The following is a 21,045-nucleotide window of genomic DNA, read 5'->3' as shown; positions in this document are numbered from 1 at the left end:
TACTGAGGTGTATTTTGAATTCAAATGAGGAATCATGAATTATAAACATGTTTTCCAACACAAATAACTAAGGTATATACCTCAGTCTTTATATCGTTTAAAAGACCATTTATCCAGGTGTCAGCATTCATGTCCATTCTTTCAAAGTTAATACTGTGGCTAGAAATGCTTTCTTGTGCTAATCGACTCCAAAGCACTCTTGAGGGCCCTCTTCTCTTGCTTTCTCCACTTCTTGCATAATCTGAAAATGTTATGGGATTGATAAATATAATGTTTAATATATGGAAGTAAAATATTGAGACTTCTATTATGTATTCTAGAACATCACTGTGGGAAAGCCAGCTGTTATTGCATAAAATTTTTTCAGCAACCTATATGGACAAGGAATGGGTAAGGAAATGTGACTTTTTGCCAAGAGCCATCAACAGCTGTCCAGCTATGTGTCAGTTTCCTTAGAAGCAGATCCTCTGGAATGCACAGTTATGCAATTGATTTATGATGGTACTTGTATAGATGGATCTGCCAGGATCAATCAAACTTTTAGATGTTTGAAGCTATCTTGACTGTACCTTCCTAAAAGCCAGAAACATTCAATTATTCTGCACCCATGAACAATAGAACCTGAAAGATTATGAATGCACTGTAAGCCACTGAGTTTTGGGGATGATTTGTAGTGTACATTGCATTGCTATTGCAAAAGTAATGCTCTGTCTTGAACAGTTACAGTGTCTTTTTGCACTTGGAATCTGGGGACAGAACTCTCTCTCCAAGCCAAAGGCTATTCAAGAACTTAGCAAAAATTGATGAAGTCTTGCTCTCTGGATAAAGTCAGTCCCTTCATGGCCCCTGGACTGTTGCATATCTCAGCCCCTGGGCTGAGATAACAGTTCAAATCATTTGAACACACATATCATTGAGCATGACAATAAAACATGTCTAAACATTGGAGAATTATGTCCCCTGTCAGTAATTATTGATTCATAACAAATAACCTAAAATATGAAAGCTGAAACCTACCTCTGTTATTCATGTCTTTGTATTTAACTTAACTGCCAAATATATATGTGACTCATAAAATTGCCTTTCAAACTTTCTCCACTGTGTTGGCATGGGTACTTTTTAAAAACCTCTGCTATACCCCTGAAGCCACGGAAATGACATACTTGTCCTACAACTGCAATTCACTTCTTTGCCTCCCAACCATCTTCATGCTGGTTTGGCTTATCTGCTCAAGCTAAGAACATTCTGGATCTTCCGTAATGTTTATTTGTGTTTACCCTGAACTACAACCCATCAAAGTTAAGTATTCATACAGGAAGAAAAGAACCAAATTTCTAGTGCATGTTGTTCATGCTAGCATAAATATAAAAGACATAGAGCTTCACAATTACTAAAAACTCAGTACTACTTATTAATAGTAAATACGGTAGTATCATTATAATAGAAGCTACTAATATTTCTACATTGTATCATGTACCATTATAGGTAGTAGAGTTTAAAAAAAGTGAATAGAGAGCAAAATACTTGTGTTCATAGAACCTTATCTGATAGTACGAACAAACTCTGCAACATGGGTATCATAGTAGATAGTGCCATTAATAAAAAATCAAGTAAAGGATTTTAAAAAGTACATGGAAGGAATTTTCTTTTAATTTCCCAATATATCTACATGTAAAAGATGATGTTTGAGAGATGATACAGTGGAGACCTTAAATAGGGTAGGTTTCTGAGAGGATATGGGGTTGACTCTAGCTGAGTCTCCTAGTAGCAACAATCATGGAGAATGAAGAGGATACCCTCTAACTAGCCAGACTCCTGGTGGAGGAAGGGGAACACCAACCCACAAAAACTTTGACCCATAATTTACCATGCCTACAAGATGTGCAAGAATTAAAATAGAACAAAGATTGAGGGAATGTCCAACCAATGTCTGACGCAACATGAGACCCACCTCTTGGGAGAGAGCCAAACACTGACACCATTAAAGACAGTCTGTTTTGCTTGCAGATGGGAGCCTAGAATAGCTGGCCTCTGAGAGGTTCCACCCAGTGGCAGACAGAAACAGATGCTGAGACTCATAATCAAACATTAAGTGAAGCATAGGGACCCTTGTGGAAGAGTTGGAAGAAGACTAGAAGGACTGGGACTTTACATAAAGAGGTCCATGTAGCTGAAACAAGGAGAGCCAGGGCTACTGTAACAGATGAGGTCAGAGGTTGTCAGCTAGAATCTATTCTTTCTAGTAACTTGTCTTTTATTTCAGTGAAATCAGAAGCCACTGAACCACCATGAACACGAGGCTGATCTAACTGAATGTAGGTTTTATGAGCAATAACCCAAAGAAGACAGACTGAAGGGGACCAGGCTGATGCCGAAACTCTGAGGATGCCTAAGCACCATTCACTCCAGTGAATGGTGATGGTGTCTTGGAACAGGACGGTACAGTAAAGAATTAAAGATATTAATTAACACTGTAGCTATCTATGTATTACTATTTCCATGTATTTATTGCTCCAAAATTTACTGTTTCTACAGCAATTTCCATTTTCACTTCTTGCAGTTTCCATGGGTCACAACTCAGGAGCAGTATGGCTGGGATATTCTAGCTTGGAGTTTTCCATTGATGTTGGTGTCATTGATAAGCTGTCTGAGGGAGTAGCGGAGACAACCTAAATGTTTCTTTAGAGGTCACCTAACAAATTCAGAGCTCAGTCTACCTTTTCTTAGTGACAGTGTTGTTCATATTTGTTGTTAGTTATTTTTAAATAGGCCACCAAAGTCAAGTCCTAGGCTTTGTGACGTAATACAATGTTAAAGGAGCTCAGTGTCCTGTGACTATGAGACAGATGCTGGGGGAAGGGGTTATGACAACGTGAAGTGACAAGGTCATAGAGGGAAATTTCTCAGCCATATAGCGTAAGCTTGGTGTGTGATGTGGCAAAAGGTAATTGAATTGATGACTGGATGATGCTCACTATAGACCTTGCACATAATTTGCAGAAGCAAGTTCTGTTCTTCTCTTTTATTTCTTATTTATTTTAATTAATAATGCATGATGGTGACCTCAGCACTTTAACATAGCAGGTTGCAGTTCTCTCATTTTCTATCTGCAGCACCGAGATGTGGCTGTGCTGTCAATACAGGCAGTGGCGTCTGGTACACAATAAAAACAGGAGCCATTTTTAGTACAGCTAACTTTTTGAATTGCTCCACAGCAAGAGGAAGTATTGTCTGCAGCGAGAGATGACATCATGCAACAACCTCTCTTAGGCAAGGGCTAATGTTTTCCAGCAGGCAGAGCAAGGATTAAATCCTTTCTGTATAAAAATCAGAGAGAGCAAAAGAAAAATATTACTTCAATCTCTCATAGCATATCAAAATATATATAAAATTACCTACTACAACGATATATGCCAGCTTCCTCCTATACATGGTATGGATGTAATTAGTGTATTTTAAAGTTAGTTTCTAAGATATAGTTTTTTTTTCTGTTTACTTCCTCTTTGTTTTACTTTTTAAATTATTTTAATTAGCATACCAAATATTAGATATTAGTTTGACACTGTGGAACAAAGTGTGTTTTGGGAGAGTCTCTTCCTTACTCATCTCCCTATACTTAGTTTCCTTTGTGGCTTCCTTGCTCAGTCTTCTTTCTGCTTGGAGATGACGCATGCAATTTTAGCCCCCTCATTTCCTCGGCCCCTCATTTTACTCTCTCGGTCTCCTTACTAATGTCTCAGGTTTTGCCCACATGTACCATTTACACTCCACATTATAACTAACATCCCTGAGAGTTCTGTTTCTGGTTTGTTTTTGTTTTTGTTTTTTGTTTTTTGTTTTTCTGGCACCTCATTTAATATTATACATTCCAAATCGATCTATTTTTCTAAAATGTTCATAACTTCATTTTCTTTTACTTATGAACAGTATTCCATTATTCTTATTTGGCACATTTTCATTCATCTGATGATCTGTTGATGGATAATTGTACTGTTTGTGGCTCCTTATTGTGACTACAGCAGCGATAAACACGGATGTGCAAGCATCTCTCTGGTACGGTATGGTAGGTATATGCTCAAAAATGCTACAGCTGGTTACATAGTGCTTCTATTTTTAACTTAGTAGCTAGTTTGTTGAGTTAAAGTGTTTAGCCAAACCTAGAAAAAGTTTTCAAATATATAAATATAAATATTTTCAAAAATATAAATATCTCAAGGCAGATTTATGTTGTATTTCACAAATGGATTATGGTATAAATGAATCAAAGATGGGCATCGAGAGAATTTTCACTGACACTGAACATCAGAAACTTCAAAAACAGTCAGGAAAAAAGAAAAACTGAAAAGAACTGTCCAAGAATTTTAGTTAGTGTTTAATGTTCATCCAGAGGACTGATTTATTTCCCATGGCTTAGCTGTAGATATTCTAACATACTGTGCGAAAGTTTTTTTTTTCTTTTTTTTATAAAAAACAGTTTTAAGCTCAGTTGCTAAAAGGTAATATAATTCTTGATGTGTATTTTACACAACAACAACAAAAATTCAGGCTCCCTTTGACTGTTACCCTAACTTCTTTTATTTTAGAGGTAAGCATTTAAATATCAGACTATTTTGTCTATTGAACAGTTTCATGACTTAGGAAAAGAGGTTATTAACTAATAATTTGTTCCTATGTTGATTGAGGAATTTACAGAGTAATGGGAAATGATTAAATGGTTAATTTATGTATTTCTAAATGATAAACTAATCAACAGGACATGATAATATATGTCTATAATCCCAGAACTCAAGAGACAACAGCTGGAGGATATAAAGTTCAAGGTCATCCTTGGCTAAATACAGAATTTGAGTCTAATCTGAACTACATCATGATATCTTGTCTCAAAGAAAAGAAAGAAGGAAGGAAGAAATTTGGTTGATCATGGGATTAGAACAGATCACTAACAATCCTGTTTCCCTAAGTTTAACTCTAAGCATTTTCCAGAAAAAAAAAATATTGTGACATTCCATAAAAGAAAGAGTAATTGCTCTCAGTGATAATTTACTTACGTACCCCCAAAATTACTCTAGGGTTAAAAAGAAGCAGTCAAGTTAGAGATAATTTTTCTAACACCCTTGGAAGAAAATACAATTGCCCTGAAAAATCTAAGACAGTACAATATATCTGACTAGTAGACCAGTCATTTGTTCTATGAACACACTGCATATTGCTGTATAACAAACAGCTTTAAAAAATCTATGAGCATTTGTTTAAAATTAAACGTTCTGATGATGAGGCTAAGTAGAATCGCATGTCAGTGTAGCCCATAGAGAACTGGAGAGGAAAGAGTTAACTAGAAAGATTCTGTGCCATTTCAGGAAGGTTGGCAGGTGGAGGTGCTGTTTGATATTGCAATTCAAGAAGTATCAAAGAAGGTACAGGGTCAAAGTCAAGCTAAAAGCTTCTTTCTTTCATCTAAAAGGCAAGTCAGACCATCCTATTCCTCTCAATTTTTTTTTTCAGAGAAGAGCATAGGAAGGAAGCAAAGAAAATACTCAAAAGTGAAGTAGACAGGCAAAAAGAGAGGACCTTCAGCTTCCCAAGGGTGAGAGACAGGAGAATTTTGAGAACTAGACATGATAAAGGAGGAATGATAGCACCCAGGTCTGAGAGTGTCGTGAGCAAAGAGAAACACAGAAGTACAAGTGCCTAGCTCTACTGCACTGAAGAAATAAGCTACTATGAATACTCCATAGGAGTAATGACTAATTAGGTCACAGAATATGACAGGGTTCGGGCAAAACTGTGATATTCACAAAGAAATGTTTCTGAAAATTTTTATTTCATCTGAACCAAAAGAGTGAAAGGACAAAAAGCAGTTTTTATTCTGACAGGTTTTTGTTTGGTTTTGTTTTTAGCCCCTTCCCTTGGTAAATTCATTGTCACATTGTTAGGTTTTTGTTTGTTTGTTTGTTTTTGGTTTTGTTTTTTGTTTTGTTTTACAAAGAGCCAGAGAGATCTTGTGCTTCTCAGATATTAACTAATCATAGTCTAGATTTCAATACCTATATAGGTCAATAGATGACAGATAGTAGATAGATAGATGGCATAAATAAATAGTAAAACAGATAGGTAGTTAGTAGACAGACACATAGATGGTAGCCAGACAAATGGCTAATTAAATATAGAGAGATTAATAGATTATATGATATATTTGTGTCAGTGGGTAAATAAGTAAAAGATAGATAGATGGTTGGTAGACAGAAGATATTTAGATGATAGATAGATCAATGATAGATGACAGATTAGAGTGTTGGTTTTATGTCAACTTGACACGAACCCACAGTCATTTGGGAAGGACTCTCAGTTAAAAGTCTCCATAAGAATAGCCTATAGAAAAGTCTGTAGGGAATTTTCATAAATAGTGATTGGTGTAGGAGGAAAAGGCACATTGTGGGGTGCTAGATGATCCTGTGTTTAAAAGAAAGCTGGCTAAACAAGCCATAGAGAGCAAGCCAGTAAACAGTATTCCTCTATGGCTTCTGCTTCAGTTCCTGCCTTCAGTTCCTGCCATGAGCTCCTCTCCTACCTTCCCTCAGTGATGGGCTGTGATGTAGAAATGTAAGCTTTACAAAGGAAATAATTTTGCAAAGGAAAATATATTCTTCCCTCCCCACTTTGCCTTTGGTCATTGTTTGATCATAGCAACAGAAACTCTAAGACAGACAGATTTTTGAGGAAAGTACAGAAATGTGCAGACATTCTTCACCTTGCATAGGGTAAAGCTAGAATGTAGTGTGTGGAATTCTCCATGCTGCCAGAAAGGAAAAAAGGATTTAAGAGAGACTGAATTCATTTCTTGAGTAATAATAGATACAGCCACTGTGCCCTCCAGGCCTGAGGGACAGAAGAGGCAAGAAGTAAGTGAAGCCAGGTTCCTATCATGGCCCTGAAGAATATTACATCAATTCTGATTGAGAATTATAAATGAGCCTTGAAAAGACAGAACTCATAACAGAAATAGGAGGAAGCTGTCACAGGTTTAAGCACGGACATCTTTCCCTGTGTTGTTAGTTCCCTTGAAGAATTTAAGGATCCTCACAGTAGCAAAACTGAATCAAACTTAAGTTGCTTTCCTATTTATAATAATATATTATATCATGTGAATATTAAGAAATGATAAGACTGTGCTTATCAGTTATACTAAGTATGCTTAGTATTCTGTGTATGTTAAATACAACATGGGGTTTATTTGTCCATGAAAAGCATCTTAAAACTTTAAAGATATGAAATGGAAAATCCAAGGTTTCCTCATCTAAGATGAAACAATACAAAGCAAGAGCATGAATAATCAGGTAATATAACAAAGTACATGCTAGAAATTTTTAAAAGATATCTACGAACTGGTGTAGAATAACTCAAAATAACACTCTCAGGCCCATTTTTCTTTTCATTGAAGATAACTCAGCCCAGGTAACAGCTTGGTGACCTACTTTACTGAACATGTCAGATTTCTTGGACCAAACTCAGAAGACATGACTTTTTTCTTTTCCATTGTCTTCATCTCAGCAGCTGCCATGAGGTATAGCTTGCCTGCTGAATAGTATATTTCTCAAACTCTACTAAGTTTTAAGCTTTAAGTACACAAACAGAGGCACACATGCACTCGTATGCAGACAGGCACATACACACTTGCACATGCTCGTTTCTGTCTATATTGTGTATCAGATAAACAGCTAGCAGTTTGATGACAACGAGGATGGTCTGAGAAAGTTCAGACTGTAGAGACATGCCTGACACAGCATATGAATGGTAAGCCAGGAGACAAATTAGCAACAACACAAGTCAAAATGTTTTAATGTCCATAGGTATGTAATCAAAATCTGTGTACAGGAGTTTTTGTGGATGTTTAACTCAGCAATGGGGGCTATCAAGAGTACTCTCTAGATGAAAATATAGGGCTTACCAAGCCCCTGTGTCTTGTGAAAACTGATGGTGGAGATGAGCAAACAGGAAGGACAAGCCAACACCAAAGAGTAGTTGGGCAGCACATTTCTTTTTAAAGAAAGGACATAAAGTTGCATGGGCAAGAATGTAGGTTTGGATCAAGGAGAAGTTGAGACAAGGGGGTTAATATGATCAAAATATGTGGGATGACATTTTCAGAGAATTAGTAAAGTATTATTTAAAACATAAGTAAAAACTTAAACAAAAATATTAAATTATATAAGTATGCAATTCTCAATTTTTGGCTGAAAGAGTGTGCTCTTAAACATGAAGGAAGAAAATGAAGTGGTGCAAATGTAACAATATTTGAGATGTAAACAGACAGTTATGATTGATTTAAGCAACAAGTTTCTGGTTTAAGCAAAGAAATGCCATTGATGCCATCAAAAAATACAGGAATCAATGAAGGTGGGTCCATGACGGTATGGTCCAAGTTTTAAAGCATTACTTTTGAAGAGAAGACAGTAGCAGTAGTTTGAATGGATATGTTGAGCCAAACATCTGCAGATGCAAAAATTTCCAGAGAAATGTCTGGGGTGTGGATACTGGAGATCATTACCGCTTACAGGACAGGAGGTATTGAGGAACTGTGTAAGATTCGCACACTACTCATCCCAGCACTCATAAAGTAAGCCCAGGTGAATCAGTAGTTCAAGGTCATCTCGACACAAGTGTGAAAGCAATTGTGCTTCGGGAAAGCTTGTGACTTCCTGGATGAGATGGGAAAAGAAAAGGAAAAGAGAGGCAAAGAGAGGAAGGAAATGGTCAGCCAGGGAAAGGGGAGGCTAGAGAAACTGGCGGGAGTGTATGTAATAACAGTGTGTTATATAAAAGCATTATGTTGTCAAGGTATTTTTAAAAATTGATTTTAAAATCCAACCAAAAAAAAAAAACTTTAAAAATGAGAAGTTGAGAAACATCTCAAAAAAAAATCAATGATATAGTTATACTATAATCTCAAAACACAAAAAGTAAATAAAATAAAAAGTAATGATAAGATATTAATTAATTAAAACACACACACACCCAAGCAAACAATCAGGTCAATGAGAGAGAAACCATCAGGGCATCTCAGAAGTTGGGAGAGAAAGATAAGTCAATAGTGTGAAAAGATTCTGGCAGGTAAATGAGGAAGAAGATTTTTAAATGACAACCAATTTTTATGTCATGAGGCACATATTTTATAGTTTTATTGTTACTCTGATTTTCTAGAATGAGACCTTACTAGCTTTTCATATTTCCTAAAACACAGAGGGGTCAGGAACACCACATGGAGAACAGAACCAAAAAATCTGGGCATAGGGGTCTTTTCTGAGACTGTTCTCCAACCAAGGACCATTCATGGAGATAACCTAGAACCCTTCCACAAATGTAGTCCTTGGAAGCTCAGTCTCCAAGTGGGTTTCCTAATAATGGGAACAGGGACTGTCTCTGACATGAACTCAGTGCTGGCTCTTTGATTATGTTAGCCTGACCCTGGGGGAGCAGCCTTACCAGGCCACAGAGGAAGACAATTCAGCCAGTCCTGATGAGACCTGATAAGCTAGGGTCAGATGGAAGGGGCGGAGGACCTCCCCCATCAGTGGACTAGGGGAAGGGACATGGGAGGAGATGAGAGAAGGAGGATAGGACTGAGAGGGGACAAGGGAGGAGGCCACAGCTGGGATACAAAGTGAATAAACTGTAATTAATAAAAAGAAATAAATTAACAAAAAAATTCTTGTCCTTTCAACGCTGCTCTTTTTATTGTGTTATATGCTGCCAGGCTGCCAACAGTACTGGGTGTCAGTGAAACTGAACAGAAAACACAATCAGCCGCCATTGGCCACTTGAAATTTCAAAGCTTCCTTGAGCTGCCCTTTGGTATGGCAGTCTGAGCTACAGTAGATTGTGTAGGAGAGATAAGGAATACATTTTACACACCAAAGTCAATAGAAGAAATTTGTAAAATGAATCCTTTTCTTAGGTAATGAGGTAATTATTCCCATTTATCCTATAGGAATAATCACTTTTATATAACAAGACTGACCTCATTTTTTTTTTTTTTTACCAGAACAGCTGTTTATGGATTCTTCTAAACCATGTGCTCTAGTTGAAAGACAATGAAATCTGCTTCCACTGAGCTGATGACGTCCCTGTTACTCAGCTTTTCATCACCATGACAAGATAACTTGAAGGAAAGAAGGAGATGTTTATTCTGGCTCATGGTTTTAAAGTTTTCAAGTCAGAGCCAATTTTAGGGGGACCATGGTGAAGCAACACATCATAGTGTCAAGAACATATGTCAGAGAACGACACTCACTTCCAAGTAGACAGAAAGCAGAAAGAAAGAAGAAATGAAGGAAAAAAGGTAGGTAGGTAGGTAGGTAGGTAGGTAGGTAGGTAGGTAGGTAGGTAGGTTGAGGTTGGGGAAAACACACTCTTCAGGGCATGCCCCCAGTGATCTACCTCCTCAAATTAGATCCTATTTCACAGTTTCCTCCATCTCCCAAGTTGTGAATCTATGTGGAGATTTACCAGTCACATGATGCAATCATGTCCCAAGACCTCATCTCTGAGCACTGCTATGTTAAGTGGCAAGCTTCCAACTCAAGTTCTGTGAAAGATACTTCATATTATCCAAACGCAGCAGGGCAGTGAGAAACAGCCAGTAATTCAAGATTCACAACGTGATCATCCTAAATCCATGGCATGTCTTTTAACTGTAACATGACCTATGTCTGACTGTGATGAAATCACTTAGACATCTTTTGCCTTAGTTCCTCTATATGTAAATGGGCATTAAAACAGCATCTTTTGCATATGGTGGGTTATGGATTAAATAGTCACTGTACATAAAGAACACTGAGTCTGCCATTAATAAGCTATATCTAAATATTAGCTCGAGTAAACACTAGCTAGGATATTTTTTTCTCTTATTTTTTAAAAAGGCCAATTCATTTTTTTTTCTTAAAAGCTGGTGATTAATTTGTTGGACAAAACTCAACTGTCATCTGTTACAGCTCTTGTAACAACAAAAAAAAAAAAATCCAGAGAATATAACTAGAACGTAGAGAGCCATGCATTTATTAAGCATGTGGTTTTAAATGTTCATTACGCAACAGGTGCCACCCATGATTAAAAACAGCAAGTCTGTCCTAAGGGGCAGATCCATGATGTGTACAAACATGTCTCATGATCAACCAAATTGCAAAGTGATGAGCAATAGACATGAGTGAAACTGTGTCCGGGAGGCCGGAGATGAGCTGAGAGTGTGATCAATAGTACCTGCCTTCTGGGGTCAGAGGGGATTCAAAAGGACTCAAGTGAGTAAGCCTCAGGAGCCTGGCTGGAAGATCCAGCCTGCTTCCGAGAAAATACATCTTCAGCATTAACAAGTCAAGAAGCACCTCTGCCTTTGCAAGCAAACGGATGTTGGAACATTACCCTGACACCTGTCTTGAAATTTTAGGTGGATAACACCCAGAAAGCAGAGGCCAGATGATCTCTGTGATTTCAAGTCCAGCACCAGATTTAGAGTTTCTGCTCTTTCTTGGTTCCCTAGAGCATAAGTGAATCACTCTATCCCTCTTTAGTTTTGTTAACTAAAGACAACTTAACTAAAGACAACTCTGTCTTTAGTTGTCTTAACTAAAGAGGGATAGAGAAAAAGAATTTAAAAAAAAACAACAACTGCTGAACAGCATTTAGCCTTGAGAATATTACGTTGATAAATAGAAAGAAGCAAAGGCCTCGTAATTAGAAAGCTGTAACCTGCATGCTCTTAACCACTGGCATAGCTCTTCATACCTCTGTGTTTAATTTCCCTGAGGATACCTAGAAAAAAAAATTCCAGAAATAGTATTCCCAAGATAAAATAAATAAATAAATAAATGGAGAACGCTGCTGCAGAAATACTTGAATACCAAAAAGAACTGAGATGGCAGAATCTCATCAAGGAACATTTCTCTGAAGGATAAATGGAAATGTAGGCAGTCGTGATAGCTTCTAGCTTTTCTCTGTCTTTCGGACTAATGCACAAATCCAATTTCATCAAGTTTGGCTTGGCAGGTGCCTCCCACTGGATCTGACGGCGTATGTCAGAAGGAAGAGAAGCCAGTCAGTTTGCAGAGAAGAGGGTTCTCAAGCCCTTAAATCTCATGGCACAAAACCTTTCCTGATGCATAGCACATCCAGAAGGAGGACGAGGACAGGCAGGGAGGCTAATGATTATCCCCAGAGGCATGGACAAAGGTCAGAGAATCCGAGAACACGTAACAGCTTAGAAAGGAAGATTCTTTACTTACCAGCTCACCTCTATGCAAGGGGGTTTTAACTAAGGAAAGAGCCAAATGCACCTCCAAGCCCTTATCTAACCAGTAGTAAGACAACTTCAAACCACCACATCACAGGTTTTTCCTGGCAGCTATCAGTGAAATACAGTTCACTTTTCAAATTCCCGTAGAAGGATTTTTTGAGACATCCCCAAATTCAAGAACCCTGAATTCATTCGTTCAGATGCAGTGGACCAGAACTGAAACTATCAATGATACCTTCAGCCTTTCTGCGTGTCTAGATAATATGGGCCCAGAGTTTATTTACACAGCTATTAAAATAAATTTCTTCCAAGCATGTTTCCTTTTAACATTATACTTCACATTACAAGTTAATTGCCTTTTCAGATTTTACTGAAGTTTTATCTCCCACAATAAGAGCAAATTCTGAGCTATTTAGAACATTTGCTGAATCAGCTTCACAAATCACATTTTCTTGTTTCCTCTACTGCTCATGGTGGGCTTGACAACTACAAATTTCCAAACTACAAAATAATGTCACAACTCATACTTTGTGGAGAATATGAATTTCTAAGTAAGACCACTAATAGTTGGAAAGGATCTCCATGGCAACGAACTGGATTTCTTCACAGTGTTTTTTGTTTGTTTGTTTGTTTGTTTGTTTTGTTTTGTTTTGTTTTCATAGAGAAACACAGTTGTGTGGGGGCTCAAATAGAACTTCACAGCCTGCAAATATGAAAGATGAAAGGAGAACGTAAGGCCAGCATAATGCGAAAGAGTGCTGCTGAGTGACCCCTTCAGCCAGCTGCCCACCAATCACCTCTAGTGTTGTCTTCTGATGCTCAAGCTTCTAGCTAATACAATTAGAAACTGCTACATGAGATAGATGTCTGCACTCTGGAACCCATGCAAACGTGTGTATGACTCTACTTTGTCAAGATCATGCTTTGTCTTGTTGTATCCACCTCTGGACTGTGTCAGAAAACAAATCTTATCCCACTTGAATTCCCACGTGATTTGATTCTATATGATGGACACGCCAATATCTGCAAAGGTTTCCCAAGCCAACGTGGCATATTATGTAACAAAGCCTCTTCTCTTCTCTTCTCCCACTTTCAACTAGCAAACTTTAAACTGCAGATTTGAGTTCCCTCTGAAGAAGCCTTTCAGTGATGTATTTAAAGTATTTTTATGCTGCTCAAAATTTCAGAAAGCTCATTCCCAAAGGAGAAAGCTCATGTCTGTGATCTCCTCCTGCAGTTCACACTTTGCAGTTTCTCCTATTGCTAGGACTTTGATCCTGTCTCCAACCAAAATTTTCTTTCATGGCTGTCAGAATTCTTCTCTTCAGTTTCCTATGAAATAGCTCAGGTTCATGTTGATCTTCATGATCTTGTCTTCTGCTTGGCAATAATCGCTTTGTACCAAAACTGTTTCTTTTCCATAGGCTAGCCTCCTATCCTCTACTAATACAATTTGATACATAATTCTACTGATGTTTTTAATTTGGGCAATTTATTAATGTGGTTGTGTATGTATGAAATCTTATAAAATAATCTATTTTTTACAACTGACAAAATCTATTTAGTTAATGGAACTTAAATAGAGCTTACAAGCACTAAGAAGTTATGGGTTCTTAACAATTTTTAAAGTAGTTCTTACATTATAGTTGGTATTTTGTGCTACCATGCCATATACAACCAGGAATGAACTTCCAAATATATGTGATACAATAATAAATAACGTTTTGCATTTATTGTTTTACCCTCTCATCTATGTCCCACAAAAGAATGCAAAAGCTTCCTTGCAATATCATAATGTAACAAAGACAGAAATTTAAATATTTTACTTACATTGGAAAATAATAACAATATGGGACAGAAACATTTACTTTGAAAATCTCATTGGGAAAAATGATTTTATAAGATTTTTGTAAAAAATCTACCATAAATTTTGAAACAAGACTAGGTGAACTGTTTCTTAAATGAATATTTATTTTTATTACATGTTGAAATGTGTTGTGGTTAGCATATACTTACTTGATAATTTTTTTAATGGACTTAGGGCATGTGTTGCAGACCAAACTAGTGAGGTCATTCTCTGAAATATTTGCTGAAGCTTTCAGAAACAAACACAGAGTCTGGCATTTTTGAGATCATATAATTCTAACCTGAAACTGTCAGTGACCAATTCTTCTTAGAAACTGTGAACTGAAAAGAAAAGAAACCTACATAAAACAGAGATGAGAAATTGACATAAAAAGTCTTGTATCAGCATGTTCTGATTACCTGCAGGCCTTTTATCTGTAAAATTCAAGACATTCCATTTATGGCTAAAGCAAAATAAACAGATGGTTTATCTGTCACTAGGAAAAAAAAATCAACCGAAGGAAATAGAAGGACCAAGAAAAATAAATAAAACAATTATATCCACAAAAGGAAAAAAACTTATAAAATTATCATTTCTGAGAAGCATTGTAGAAGTTTCTATGACCATAAAAATATATAATATAGTATTTTAAAAGAATGACAAACGGCTGTTTGTTGTGCAACAACAGTTGTGCAAGAACAAAAAGACAGTTAAAATATTACTAGCAAAGTAAAATCTCACTCTCGAACACCAGAATACAGTAATATAGACTAAATCAACATATCTTACAACCTAAATATGTGATGTTTTCAGAATGCAGTATCACCAACTAGTTATGGCGGAAAAGTAAAATGAAGGATTTTTACAAACTATAGAGCAAGAATAAAGATGAATTTCCTTTGTGGCAGGGTATAAAAGATGTGTTCAGGGGCTGGAGAGGTGAGGTCAGAGCACTGGGCTAGATTCCCAGCACCCACATAACATCTCACAACCGTAACTGCAGTTCCAAGAGATTCGATGCCCTGCTCTGGCCTCTGTTCTCTACAGGTACCAAGCATGTATTGGGCAGATATACATGCAGACAAACACACACACAGAGATAAAAATGTGTTTCAGGAACTATGTGTCAAAGACTTAGAACAGTAGTTCTCAACCTATGTGTCGTCACTCCTTTGGCAAACCTCTGTCTCCAAAAATATTTACTTTATGATTCATTAAGAGTAGCAAAATTACAATTATGAAGTAGCAACAAAAATAATCTTATGGTTGAATGTCACCAAACATAAGGAACTGTATTAAAGAGCTGCGCCATTAGGAAGGCTGAGAACCACTTGTATTAGATGATAAAAGTAAGAATAGATATAACTTGATCATTTTCTCTTAAATGAGTAAACAGAGTTCGGTGAACATGGAAACAAAGTTAAGTAGATCTTCACATCTTCAGATGTAAATGTATTCTCCGCCCCTCATCAAGGAACCTTCTCTTTACAATAGTTAGAGACCACTACAGAATGCTACAGCCAATCAAAATGCAGGCTTCTGGAGCCCAGTCTCAATGAATACATTTTTAGGATATTCTGACACTAATGCTCAGGAACCATTTCAGAAGAAAAGAGGAAGATCATGGAGTTCGCTGTGCTATTGTGTCTGCTAGTAAGAACCAAAGCTACACCTGTAAAGTCTCACCAATATGACCAACCAAAATTGAGCTGAAGAGAATGGTCCCAGTGAACACGCCAAAATGGATGGGGGAAGGCCACAAGGCCTCAGTCCTCTGCAAAGGATTACAGTTAAGTGAGTAAAGCTGAAAGCAGGAAAGGTGATCCTCCCAGAGAAAGAGCACATCAAGGATTGTCCAGTATCAAATAGTCAGCCCTGAAAACATACAGACAAGTAATATCATGATGATGCAAAATGAATCAAAATAAAATTTGATGAGTTGGGGTTTTTTTGTTTGTTTGTTTTGTTTTGTCTTAATAAGGAATCAACTATGTTAATCAACTATGTTACTATTAACTATGTTAATCTGAAGGAGATAGGGAAGGAGGTTGAATATGCTCAAAATACCACATATAAAATTCTCAAAGAAGTCATAAGATTAATTTAAATGAAAAGGAAAAAGAGAAAAATAAGAAAGTAAGAAAGACCAATGCATAAGAAAATTAAATATCAAAAGACATATAGCGCATATAAAACTGACAGCATTTTTTTCAGTACTAAATATTGAATCTAGAGTTTCATAATACTACATACATTAGATGGAAACTACTACAGTTTCAAGATAAAGGCATAAAAAGAAGAGAAGTATAAAAAAACGCTTTTAGAATATTCCAAAAATAAGATTTAATTACCTTTTAAAAAAATTAATACTGGCTTTAAATTTGTCATGTGAAAATTAAAAAAAAAAACACATTTTGTCACTAAGATACTTCAAACCTTGCATAGACAGAATAATATTTCATTAAATAATGAAAAATAAAGATCTTTTCAAATATACTTGATATACAGGTAAGTATTCTGTTTTAAGAAAGCCCACAGAATCAACTAACCAGGGCTCATGGGGTCTCGCAGAGAATGAAGCAGCAGCCAGGGAGCCTGCAAAGGTCTGACCTAGGCCCACTGCTAATATGCTATGGTTGTGTAACTTGGTCTTCCTGTTACACAGGAAGAGTCGTAACAGTGGGTGCAGGGGCTATTTTTCACTCCTTTGCAGGCTTTGGGGAGCCTTTTCCTTCTACTGAGTTGTCTCATCCAACGTTAATGGGAGAGGGGTTCCTAGACTTATGGCAACTTGATATGCCATATTTGGTTGTTGTCCTTGAGAGGACTGCCATTTTCTGAAGGGAAAGAAACAAGAGGTAGATCTGGGGTAGTGGGGGTTGGGGGGCTGCTGTCAGGAAGGGACTGAGAAGGGGAAGGAGGAGAAACTGCTAGCAGGATGTAATATATGAATAAGTAAATAAAATAGGTATTACAAATTCCACTGCTGTGGGGGGGGGGGTTCTAAAAGAACTAGTTAATGAAACAGATAAGACAGTAAATGAGCGATGTCTTAGCCTAGGTCCCCCTAAGAAGCAAAACTTCAAACACAAGTTGAAGCCTTGACATCCAGGAGTGCTATTTTCTAAGGTGCACAATAAAAAGGAAGCAGAATGGAGAATTAGGAACGATGAAAAACAGGAAAGTCAGGACGGAAACAGGGAGTAGAGGAAACCTTTCAGCGATTTTGCTTGGGATTAAGTCCAACTGCCTGGTGTGTCTCAAGTAAATGACTGTTCAAAAAGCCTAGTCTTGGGGCTAGAGAGAGGACAGAGCGATTAAGAACACTTGCTGCTCTTCAAGAAAATTCAGCTTTGCCCCTCAACACCTGCATGGCTGTCTCACACATGCCTGTAACTGCAGTTCCAGGGGCCCGGCACCCTCTTCTGGCTTCTTCAGGCTCCTGTTCACACACAGCACACATGGACTCCTCACGCAGGTACACACAAAGGCACATAAATTTAAACAAACAAACAAAAATAACTCAAAAAGTGTAGTCTGAGAAAAAAAATATGGGGTAACCATTTATTCACAGACTCCACCCTCAAACTGCCTGACTTTCATGCTTACAAATAGGTGATGTCTTTGTATCAAGAGAGGGACAAGGAAATTTGAGAAGAGAGAAGGGTGACTAAGAAAAAGCCTTGGTTACCTCCTAGCCATCATGGCGCTGTTGTACCGGGAAGCGTTGGTACATTGTTGTATCTGGCCTGTAGGGGACTGCAGTGCTAGAAGGATTGAAGGGAGGCAGTGGGCCAAAACATATGTAAATGTACGAAGTTTTCAAAGGATGAAAATGCTATTTGTAAAAGATACGGCAGTGTTCTGCATGGGTGGAGTGTTCTTTGAAAGACCACGGGACTACTAAAGAACATTAACAACAACTACACACCTTTATCAGAAAATGATTGCACTGCCTTAAACAAGCACCACTAAGATAAGCTTTTCTGCTTGGCTTCTTAAATTCCACAATGGTACATTTTATTACCCCAGATACATGAACACACAGATGAGGCTAAACTGGAGGTTCTGCTTCTTAACACAACTTCTACACTGAAATTTTTAAAATCCTCTCATTTCAGGGGGCGGAGCCAAGATGGCGACTAGCACACACAGTTTCCGAGCTGTGGAGGAGATAAAGTTCTGAGCTGATGTGTGGAAGAACTTCTGAAGCCAGGGAAACAACGGAGAGACTTTCTAAACAACAGGGAACATCGCAGGAGGTGAAAACCTTGGTCTCGGGTCACCCACGGACTTGATTGGGGAAGGTGAGAAACGATCCTTTGATCTCTCGGCACTCCCCTCCCCCAGACCTCCCTCCTCCTCGGCACAGGCACAGCCGACTCGCCTTTCTCAGCGCAGACCTAACTGCCTGGGGCCTGCAGCCACTGAGGCGGAGCCCCAAGCCCTTTATCGGCAAAGGCCAGCAGTACTGTGTCTCGGAGTCCCAGATTCACTCGCGGCGGCTGCACCATCCTCCCAGGGCCCGAGTCTGCTAGACGCCATACTAGCTCCGCAGGAGCGCCATCACTGTTGGTACGGCCCGCCCAATCCCACAGTGACAGAGAATTCGCTATATAATCACCAAAACCAGACAAAAACGCCATACAAGCTAGACACACCAGGCGCTGGGCCTCCGAAGCTTGGAGAGCACAGTAAAGAGACCCCAGGACTTCCCAGAAAGCATCTGGACTAGCAACCCAGTCTCCAGTTACAGCGGGACTTTCTAACCTGGCGGCGGAGCAGCACTGAGCTGGCGGGGCACATCAGCCCTCCAGTTTAAGACTAACCAGGGCCAAACCAGAGAACAGAAAGGCTGATTACCCCGATTCCCACTGACGTGACCACCCTGAAATCTCCAGCTGCAGCAAGACCTCATAACCTGGCAGTGACAGCAGCACGGAACTGGCGGAGCACATCAAAGAAGCAGGGCCAAACCAGAGAGCAGAGAGCCCAGATACGCCGATCTCTGCCAAGTGTCCTGCCTGTAAGTGAGTGCACCCTTGAGAATCTGCAGCTCCACTGATCCTGGGTTCTGCTAAAACAGAAGCCAGGCATCGAACCCCCTCCCACCCATATACCCACTTTGGGAAACAGAGGGGCACTTGGAACATTGAACTTCCTGCTCTGTGGGTCTAATTGAGGAGTTAAGGCAGTTAATGCCAGAAATTGCGCTGCGATCATCACTAGCGCCTGCGACATATACATTGCAGAGCCCCTCCCACACACTCAAGGGTTCAACATTAGCCATCACTCTGTCCCTCGAGACACACGCCCACACCCACTTACACACACACACACATATACACACACACGCACGCACGCTTGCATTTGCCTCTGTTTGCGCCTGCGTACTTTCCTCCCACAGGTACAGCTAGTCCTCAGCATACGCTAAGGACACGGGACCTCTCTCAACTTCCTGAAGAATTCTCCAGACTCGAGAGAGAGACAGTACCAGTCTGATCGGCAGAATCCAAAAACAAACAGGGAAGGTCTCAGACAAGCCAATGGCCAGGGGTAGGCGAAAGAACACTTCCAACATAAATCAGGACATCATGACTTCACCAGCAAACCCCAAAATCGATGGATACTCCAATTCATCAGAAGCACAGGAAAATGACCTTAAAGCCATGCTTGCTCAATTATTTGAGGCTTATAAGGAGGAAATGAACAAATCTTTCAAAGAGTTGGCCAGTCAATTGGAGGTAAAGAAAGAAGAAATAGACAAAACCCTTAAAGAAACACAGGCAAACATAGCCAAACAAATAGAGGCACAAGTAGAGAAAAAATTAGTGGCATACAAAAAGGAAATGAACAAAGAAATAGAGTCCATCGTAGAGAGACAGGAATCCAAATTCAAACACATAAAAGAAATGGTGCAAGGCATGAAAACAGAATTAGAATCAATAAAGCAAACACAAAATGAGAAAACTCTTGAGCTGGAGAACTTGGAGAAAAGATCAGGAACCACAAAAGTAAGCATCACCAACAGAATACAAGAGATGGAAGAGAGAATCTCTGGAGCTGAAGACACACTTGCAGAAATTGATACTTCTCTCAAAGAAAAAGTAAAATCAGAAAAATTCCAATCACAAAATATCCAAGAAATCAAGGATGCTATGAAAAGACAAAATCTAAGAATAATAGGAATTGATGAAAAAGAAGACTCCAGGCTCCAAGGTCCAGAAAATATTTTCAAAAAAATCATAGAAGAAAATTTTCCCAACTTAAAGAAAGAGATGTCCATAAATATACAAGAGGCCTACAGAACACCAAATAGACTAGACCAGAAAAGAAACACATCACGTCACATCATAGTCAAAACACTAAATCTACAGAACAAAGAAAAGATATTAAAAGCAGCAAGGGAAAAAGGCCAAGTAACATATGAAGGTAGACCTATCAGAATCACACCAGACTTCTCATCAGAAACTATGAAAGCCAGAAGGGCCTGGGCAAGCATCATGGAGACTCTAAGAGATCACAAATGTCAACCGAGACTACTATACCCTGCAAAGCTTTCAATCAACATAGATGGAGAAAACAAAATATTCCATGACAAAACTAAATTTACGCAATATCTATACAGCAAACCAACCCTACAGAAGATACTAGAAGGAAAACTCCAATCCAACGAAAACGAATTCACCCAAGAAAACAGGGCATACAGATAACATCCCAACAAAAATGAAAAGAAAACAAGCAATGAAACAAGGTAAGATCATCGACTCCATTACAAAAGGAACTAACATGCATTGGTCAATATTATCTATCAATATTAATGGACTCAACTCACCAATAAAAAGACACAGGCTAACAGAATGGTTACGGAAACAGGACCCAACATTCTGTTGCATCCAAGAAACACACCTATGCA

Source organism: Psammomys obesus, unplaced genomic scaffold (assembly GCF_907164565.1).
Source record: "Psammomys obesus unplaced genomic scaffold, mPsaObe1.curated_primary_1811, whole genome shotgun sequence".
NCBI classification, from domain to species: domain Eukaryota; kingdom Metazoa; phylum Chordata; class Mammalia; order Rodentia; family Muridae; genus Psammomys; species Psammomys obesus.
The sequence above is the reverse complement of the archived record's forward strand: the minus strand, read 5'-3'. Positions refer to the sequence as shown.